Source organism: Acomys russatus, chromosome 16, assembly GCF_903995435.1.
Source record: "Acomys russatus chromosome 16, mAcoRus1.1, whole genome shotgun sequence".
NCBI classification, from domain to species: domain Eukaryota; kingdom Metazoa; phylum Chordata; class Mammalia; order Rodentia; family Muridae; genus Acomys; species Acomys russatus.
In genome coordinates this window covers 12,763,442-12,773,239 of record NC_067152.1, presented here as the reverse complement: position 1 = coordinate 12,773,239, position 9,798 = coordinate 12,763,442, and positions in this window count along the sequence as shown.

Sequence of the window (9,798 nt, the reverse complement as noted above, 5' to 3'; positions counted from 1 at the left end):
GAGTTGCCAGGCTCAGCAAATAAAAGTGTAGGGCACCCGTTAAATTAGAATTTCAGATAAACAAGGAAGTATTAGTTAGTTTGTCTCTGCTATTGCCCGGGATTCGGCTTTCACTGGGTGTCCGTTATTTTATCTGGCAGCCCCATTTCCTTTTGCAAGTCTTAATCCTTTCATAGTAAAGATGTGGGCAAATTCCTGTATGCTTACCCTTGTTCTGCTGCCGGCCTGTGATGCCAAAAAGAGAAAAATGAGGAAAACATGGTTATGTTCGTGCATATGCCTTAATAGCAAGTTGCAGCTTGCTTGTTGAAGATACTCTCCTGGTGTCGTTTTTCCTACCTCTGGCATTAAAATACCTCTTCTTTTGTGAGATGGCAATGCTTCTCCTAATGTCCTTTTCCTGGGCAACACTATTAATTCTTAAAATTGTTCGGAAATTTGACTTGCAAATGAAGTCGGAGACAGGAAAGGGAAGCCCTAGGTGGTGTCCAAGTCTCTCCCAGTTTCCACGTGCCATGGCAGAGGACCCAAGACACCAGAGTTTCTTTGACCTGACAGCCTGTGTGACATTAGCAGAATTTCTCCTTTGGGCGCGCTCCCTCCACAGAGTTGCAAGGCCTGCTCTGCTCTCTGGTTCTGTTATTGGAGAGCGAATGAAGTCACGTCTGGAAACCAGGGCCATGCTCTGCAGAGAGGGACCTGACGCTGAGGAAGGGGCCGCCTCCCAGACCTTTCAGGAATACTTGGGCCTTTGGGATGAGCCTAAAGGCAGAGGGGGTGGTGAAAGTATTGTTTTTGATTTGCACATCTTTAGTTTGATCCTTAACAACATGTTTGCTCGGGTTCCAGGAATTTGGTGATCTTAGTTCGGTGTTGACATATTTTACATCCTTCCCAGCACGCTAAGTCCTCTTTCAGGAATGTGTGGTTAATGTTGTAGAGAGAAAAATCCAAAATCGCACTGCAGCGGCGAGCCAGAGCAGAGAGTCCCAGCCTGCTCCCTGGCTTCCAGTGCTGGCCTTAAACAAACACAACTCCTCTTTCTGGAAACACCTGTTGGCGCACAGCATTTAAGGAGGACAAAGCCAGAATCTTCAAGGTTCGCTGACGAGCTAAGTCAGACATCATTCTGTTCTTCCAAATGCTGTAATTGTCTATCCCCCCCCTCCCCCCGCCAAATAGTTTCTCAGGCTAGCCTTTTACCAAGATTAAACGGGCCATGTGATACGCATGGACAGAAAACTTTTGGTCCAAAACCCCACATATTACCCTACAAATGCTGTATTCTCAACGAAAATAGACTTCTTTTTAAAGAGAATCCAATTTCCAATGGGTTTAACCTAGAAAAACAGCAAAAAGCTAATAAAAGCTTGGAAGCTGGTCCAAGGAAAGCACAGTGACTACTGCGCGTTGGGAGCCCCCGGTCCGGATCAGGGCTTTGGGCTCTGCCAGCGCCTCTGGTGAGTGCGCATGCGTTGTGGATGCGGGTCCACCTCGTTGATTCTCAACCAGGAACAACTGATCCTTGATTCCTTCTCTAAGCTGCCAAATCTCAGGCGATTGAGATAGTATGTCTACCGTCCTCATCTTGGCCAACCCAGCCTCCCCCTCCTCGTTCTTCAGCGCCCCAGTTAAGGTTGGCTTCAGGCCCTGTGGTGCCTCTGACAACCACGTTCCTCTAGAGAAACAAAGCTTAAATGCTTGGAGTCAGGCCCGCCCTTCCCGTTTGCCCTCTATGATGGAATCCCATAGTTTTGGGGTGCTTTACTAAAAAGCATAACCCGTCCCCCATACTCAATCCTAAAACGATTCTCCTGGTATCTGGATAGCCTGAGCAACCATCCGATTATGCCCTCTCCTGCACGTACCTACACCCGTCCCACCATCATCCTAAGCTTGCTGGAACTTACGCTCTGTATAAGTTCTGTGTGATGTGGTAGCAGGGGCCTTGAAGCCAGCATCTCAGGCCTGCCTGCCCAGTGCTCTAAGCCTGAGTCCAGTCACCACCCTCCCCTGCTGAGGGGCTCAGACCTACACAAGTTGTGCAGTTAAGTTTCATAATGACGTTCACGAATATATCGCATCTGTTAAGTAATGTCTTCCTCCTTCCGTGTTTCAATCCCTTGGAGGGGGATACTCATAATCCTAGCTCTCATGAAGTTGAGGTAGGGGGGATTGCGCAATCCACTAAAGACTCAGCCATGGGCAGTTGGCGTCAACTCAAGACTGAGAGGGTCTGGGGTCTAACATGTGCCGGTACTTCCTTTAGAATCATGTTCCATTGGCTGCTTAGCCACGTTGTGGGTGGACTGGTCCTGCACCATCAGAGAAGTTCTAGCTACCAAGGAACTGTAAAGCAAACAATTATGGAGTACGGGAGGAAAGTTAATTAGTACAAAGTGGAGAGATAATTAGAAGTGCCAGTGTGATGGGTGATGTGGTGGTGATGTTCCCAGCAGAGACTGGAAGGTCAGGAGTTCAAAGCCATACTCAACTATCCAATGAGTTCAAGGTGGAGTACTGGAGACCCTATCTTAAAAAGCAAAACCACACAAGTCCCATCAAAGCTGAGGCCAGGGCTACCTCAAGATGTCCCACTTTAGTGTCCTGTACCTTTGGATTCTAATATCAGCTGAGGGCCTGGGAGGTGAAAGTCAGACAAGAGAAATCTGTGTTTTGAGTGAGGAAGGAAATTAGGAAGAAATTGATGTGTTATTTAAAAATCAGTGGGACAAAGATTGGAAGATACTTTGAAATAAATGAAAAATGAAGGCACTTGTAAAGGCCCCACTGAACCTCGTGAGTAAATAAAGAAATGCTCTTGGGGGGAAGTTTTAGTCTATATATATTTTGTTTGCCCGGCCAGTAGTCTATAGTTTTTAAAGACCACAAAGCCATAAACACTCTATCTAAAGATACTAGGTGAAAGAAGAAAGTGAAGTCCTGCAAATTGTCCTCCATGGTGACTGTCACATGCATGCCTTGTCACGTTACGCACATGTACACATATATGTGCACAAGTGAAGAAAGTTGTTTAAGATTTCTAAAATAAAAAGCAAACCTTTAGCTTGATTAACTAAGGGGGAAAATACTCAAATTAGAAAAATCACAGATGGGCCGGGCGTGGTGGCACACGCCCTTAATCCCAGCACTTGGGAGGCAGAGGTAGGCAGATTGCTGTGAGTTCGAGGCCAGCCTGGTCTACAAAGCAAGTCCAGGACAGTCAAGGCTATACAGAGAAACCCTGTCTCAAAAAACAAAAAACAAAAAACAAAAATTAAAAAAAAGTATCACAAATGGAAAAGGGAGGTTTAGAAAGGAATACTATTAATAATTTTATACCAGGAAATTAGATAACCTAAAAAATATATGGAAGAATCCCAAAAGGCACTAAGATTATCAAAACTGAGTCAAGATGAGATCAACAAACCAAAGGGGGGGGGGGAAAAACTCTGACCAATATAGAATGAATACTTTTTAAAATCACTCACAAATTACCAAGAATCAGTTGTCTTTACTGAAGAATCCCACCAAAGATATAAAGAGTTAATACCAATCCTTGCCAGCACTTCTAAAACAAAAGAAAACAAAACAAAAATACAAACAAACAAGCAAACAAACAAAAAACAAAGAGAGAAGAAATACATCTGCATTTGCTATTGGTCTCTGTAGAAAATTCTAAGAAGTCCCTTAAGATAGTATTAGAAGTGTCAGATATTCTCAAGGCTTCAAGTTACTCAGTCAGAAGGTACCATGCAAGCTTCCACATGAGGCTAGCAGCCAGCAGTCCTACGCCGCCTGATCCCTATAAGCGTAAGGATGCAGCAGCGGCACGCATGCCTTGGTGGTAACCAACAGCTCTCTAACTGGGTGTAAGGCCTGCTCGACAAAAGGGAAATTATGCCTAGAATCTAACCAGCTCCCCAGGGATAATGAAGGCATGCATCTTGGGGGAGAACACGCAACCACCTCTTTATTAAGCCAGCATTTCACCTAACTACTTTTAAAATATTTACCATTATATCCACAGACAAGTGTAGTTCTCACTCCTCATCAAGAAAATTTCCTTTTGCCACCTATGTAGACCATTCCAGAATATCATAGTTGATTCGAATGCAGAGTTGTGGAGCCCAGCCCCAACAGATATAGCTCCTGAACCTGAGGCTCAGAGATCTTTACAGAAGAGAAAAAGTAAAGACTCTAAGAGCCAGAGGGTCAGGAAGTGCCCTGTGAGATTGTGTCTCTTAGAAGTATCAGAAGCTACATTCATAGAAGCCTTACCAACATGGCTGCCTAAACAAGGCTGATACTGGTAGACATGCTAAAATGGACAGAGGAAAGCTCATGGGGCATCAGCCTTGTACACAAAGGACTACCAGCAATGAATGCTGAGAGCAGGAAAGATTGTCTCCCTCAGGAAGAGCACACCAATACCAAAAGTCAGCCATCCCTGAAAACATGTTCATACAAGTAATATTACAGACTAAGAAGCTGATTGTGTATATGTGGACACACACACACACACACACACACACACCAGGAGACTAGAATCAAAACAGTCAGATCTTAGTTAAGTCTGGGCGTGCAGAGGTTGTGGGAAAGCAATCCTGCCATGAGCTTGCTCAGAGAATGGAAAAGATGCGGTCGCTTTTGGCAGATGTTAGCGATGGCAAGTGCCCCCCAGGAACTTCCACAGGCCGTATTATATGATGGTATTTATATAGTGGATAACGGAGACAAATTTACAGACATAAGGGAGCATATTAGTGCTTGTCTAGGGCAGTGAGGTGCTTACGGGGCAGGGCTTGGCTAGAGTATAGGGCTCACCTAGGGGTGATAAAAATGTCTAAAACTACCTGGGCTGATAGTTGTATAATTCTGTGAAGATATGAGACCCCATTGAGTCATTCACCTCATTTTTGTTTTTAATTTTCTTTTGCTGCTGTTGTGCGTTGAAACAGAATTTCATTATGTAGCCAAGGCTAGCCTCCGGTTCACTGTGTATATGGTCTCAGGTGGCCTCAGACTTGTACCAGCCTTGCCTCAGACTTGCCTCAACTTCCCTAGTGCAGGGATTACAGGCTTGTCCTACCGAGCTCATTGAGCTGTGTGACTAAAAGTGGTGACCTGTGAATGAATTATGTGGCCCAATAAGACAAACCTTCAGTGAGCCCCAGACTCAGGAAGAGACTCTGTCTCAAAAACTAAGGCAGAGAGTGATGGAAGAAGAGATCCAACATCAAGCTCTGGCCTCCATTGTATATGTGTACACACACACACACAGAGAGAGAGAGAGAGGGGAGAGAGAGAGAGAGAGAGAGAGAGAGAGAGAGAGAGAGAGATGGAGAGATAGGAGAGGGAGAGGAAGAGGGAGAGAGAGGGTACGGGCTGGATAAAAGAAGAAGAGACAAGACTCTTCTTCCATCAGATTCTGTCTGTCCTTTGACGTTCTCTGTTTCCTTGGGCTTCAAAGTCTTGGGGCTGCAGCCAGGTGTGGTGGGTCATACCGGTAATGCCAGCTCCCAGGAGGCTAAGAACAGAGCATGGCTAGTTAGAGGTCAGCCTGGGATGTAGCATGTGTGCAGTGATGGGGAGGGCACGCGCACACGTGCATGCATGTATGCGTGCATGCGTGCGTGCGTGCGTGCGTGTGTGTGTGTGTGTGTGTGTGTGTGTGTGTGTGAGAGAGAGAGAGAGAGAGAGAGAGAGAGAGGAGAGAGAGAGAGAGAGAGGAGAGAGAGACAGAAAGAGAAGTTCTTTAATGGCAACTATGGGAGAAGAGGGAGAAAGCCTTCTGTGGTGTGGGGAACCCACCAGAGCCTGCTGAAGGGTTCCTGTATGGTTTTGTGCTAGATTTTGTAGTGAAAGTAAAGGTGAGTAACCTAACATTTTCACTCATAAGGGATGTACAGACTCTAGGATACATTTAATAAAGTCAAGCAGCAGTTAGGCTAGAGAGAAAAATGTCTACCATGATAGTTCCTGGCAAATTTTTTTTTATGTTTCCCAAAGTTTAGGAGGGAAAATTCAGTGTGTGGAGTCTTCACTTGCCAGTTCAGGACAATCTAAACTTGGAGGAGAAGGAGGGAGGAAGGAAGGAGGAGGGAGGAAGGAAGTGGAAGAAGGAAGAGGAAGAAGGAAGAGGAAAGAGGAGGAAGGTGAGGAGGAAGAGGAGGAGGAGGAGCGTCGGAGGAGAGTAGAGAGGAAGACAGAAAGAAGTAAGAAGAAGAAGAAGAAGAAGAAGAAGAAGAAGAAGAAGAAGAAGAAGTCCACTGTGTGGATTCTCCTTCTCTGGCCCCAATCCTTTTCTTCACCCTGAGCATCTAAATGGTCTCTTGCAGATGCTATGAAGGCTTGTTTGCATGCCCAGCCAGGGTAATCCCTGAGAACCTCAAATCAGTGACTTGTTACACTCAGGGTTTTTGTTGCTGCTCTTTTCTCTTGTTAACAGGACCTGTGGTGCTCTGGTGAGTGCAGCCAGGTCTGGACTGCCCCTGGATCTCAGTCATTTTATTAGCTGTGTGTTTGGTTCTGGGAGATTCTCTGTAGCTATTGTCGTTTTTAAGATGACTAGTGTCTCCAGTGGATGTCTCCTAAATCCCTGGCTGTTATCTGGCCCGGGGTATGCATGTCTACCAGAAGGCTACATGCTTGTCTGAGACATGTCCTGACTCTGATAGCAGCCACGGCTGACCCGATTTTACTGCGGCCTCAGATTGATATGATTAAGTTTAATGAGGTCCGCTCTCCGCCCTGAACCTATTCAAGGATAAACTTGTAAATCCGATGAATTCTGAAGATGACAAGTTACTGCTTACCTTTCAACCTTTAAGGGATTCAAGGGACGATTTATAACTAACCCACCCCCCCCACCCCCAGTATCATTAGAAAGGTCTCCAGAAAGTGACCTGCTTTTGCAACCCTCGGCTTCTTATTCACAACAAGGATGATCTTAAGGGTGAAGTTCATGCATTTGTGCAGATCTAAAGAAGTCCTGGCCGCCAGGGCAGACAGCACATGCTCATGTTGTTCAATTACTGCGAGACCCTTCCCAGATTGGGCTTTCTTTCAAGTGTCCTCCCAAGATGACATGTAAGAGGGACACATGAAAATTACGTAACGATACCAATGAGAAGAAAAAAGGTGTCAGGACTCAGGTTTATTGACCAGCCTTCCTTCTTGTTGAGCATCTGGTCATTGTGGGCAGCCAAGATGTCTCAGGGGTGCTCGCCACTGAAGCTGACTTCCTTTCAATTCAGCTAAACGCAATTGCCCTTGTTCCTCAGTTATCTTCCTTTAATGACCCAGAGCCATCTCTGCAGATGCAGAGGACTCTGCTACTGCTACCCTCGTGGGAACGTGCTGCCTCTGGAGTCAGCAAGCCTGCCCCTCAGTCCTGGCTCCCACTGTTAAGAGCTGTGTGATCTTGGGCAAACAGCTTAACACCCCAGTTTCTCATCTATAAAATGGGGATGGTGGATCACACTCGACTGTGCTGGCTCCAGGATGAGGTGACTTGTAATCCTGATGGCCTTTTTTTTTTTTTTAAAGGGCTTTTCTTCCCAAGCGTCCTGATCGATGAACTCTGTAAATCCTCCTGTGACCAAGCGGAGCCCCTGGGAATTTTCCTTTTTCATCCAGCTCTAGGGATGGACCCAAGATGGGATTTAAGCAATAGCTGCCTCTGACTTTTGCTTTACTTTTTGTGACGCCTTTGTTTGTTCTGTGACCTGAGTCTGCCATCTGCTGTGTAATGTGGTTTTCAGTCACCCTTCCAAGCAGGCTTCTGCCTTTTCTCTATAATCGGTATACTTACAAGACGCTTTCCTCATCTTTGGGTTTCTGTTATTTTGGGTTCCCCTCCTGTTGTTTGTTTGTTTATTTTGTTTGCTATGCTTTGGAGTTTGTCCCCCACCCCTCACCCCCTCTTTTGGCAGTTCCTAGGATTGAACCAGGGCCTTGACTGGGCTAGGCAAGTGCTCCCCCACTAAACCACATCCCCCGCCTCTTAGGAACATACAGCCGCAGCTTAGAATTAAGTGTAAAGTGTAAAGGAAAGATCAAATCTGGATCTTTACCCAGGCTGGAGAAATGGAGTTCAGTATTATCTCGTGATCCTGTCACCTAGTAGCAAGGGTTAGCGATATTCTAGCGTGGGCCGCCGTGTAGCCAGCATTTCTTGGACAGCTATTCAAGAAGGGATAGCCAGTGCTTTATTGTACATTGGCGTCATTAGACGAATTTGCTCAAGTGTTCTCAGCCCCTCTGCAGCCTGCTGGGCTGAGCTGGGTGTTGGTAGGTTGGCATATTAAATACCGTTTTGATTTAGCTCTTTTAAACCCACAATAGGCCCATTATATATTAAGAAATGTCTCTACACACGGTTGTGTGCTTTTGAATCATGCTCACATCTCAAACCTTAGTTGTTCAGAGACCTTACGTGGAAGACACTGTGGCCTGAGTTTTGCAGTCAGAGCTAAATCTGAATCCTCATTCCTGCACTCGTTCACCATGAGAACTAGGACTTGACGGCCCAGGTCTACAGACTCATAATCTGTAAAATAGCAAAAATAAGATCTACATCACAGAATCACAGCGGTTAAAGGAATGAATCGGTGGTGTGTTGAAGCAATAACTATAAAGTGTGGACTAAAGTCCTAGGTGCACAGGCGGTGGTGGGGAGCCTTCACTCTCCCCCGCCAGCCTCCATGTCTTCCTGCCATCCTGTTGTTGAGTCTGTTTCTGGGTAGAGTAAGATACTCGCCAGCTCTGGTGAGATACGTAAACAAACAGGGTAAATTATGAGCTGTATTAAGAAAGGAGTGCCAGTGAGAGCCTAGAGGACTGACCTTGAGACAGGGTCTCATTCCATAGCCTTGGCTAGCTTGGAACTCACTGTGGAGACCATTCTCGTTTTAAACTTGCAGCAATCCTCCTGCCTCAGCTTCCAGGTGCTGGAGTTACAGATATGCCACCACGTTCAGCTGAGCTGTGTCATATCATCTGCTGAGTTTTGACATCAAAATCTTGTCGGTCGCTGTTAGCTCGGAGCTACCAATGGGGTACTTTGTTCAAGCTCAAGGCTTCATAAAGACTTTTTTTTTTCATGTTGAACAATTATAGCTTTTCTTTTTTTTTCCCTTTTTAAAAATTAATTTATTCTTTTTTGTGCTTATCTTTATTTTTTTAATTTTTTTATTAATTTATTCTTGTTACATCTCAATGGTTATCCCATTCCTTGTATCCTCCCATTCTTCCCTCCTTCCCATTTTCCCATTATTCCCCTCCCCTATGACTGTTCCTGAGGGGGATTACCTGCCCCTGTATATGCTCATAGGGTATCAAGTCTCTTCTTGGTAACCTGCTGTCCTTCCTCTGAGTGCCACCAGGTCTCCCCCTCCAGGGGAAATGGTCAAATGTGAGGCACCAGAGTACGTGAGAAAGTCATATCCCACTCTCTACTCAAGTGTGGAGACTGTTCTGACCATTGGCTAGATCTGGGTAGGGGTTTAAAGTTTACCGCCTGTATTGTCCTTGGCTGGTGCCTTAGTTTGAGCAGGACCTCTGGGCCCAAATCTGCCTATCATAATGTTCTACTTGTAGGTTTCTAGGACCCTCTGGATCCTTCTACTTTGCTATTCTCCCATGCTTCTCTCATCTAGAGTCCCAATAGGATGTCCTCCCCTCTTTCCCAGTTTCCTGGTAAGTGAAGGCTTTCGTGGGACATGCCCCTTGGGCTAGTATGCAGATATAAGTGAGTATATACCATTTGAGTCTTTCTGCTTCTGGGTTAATTCA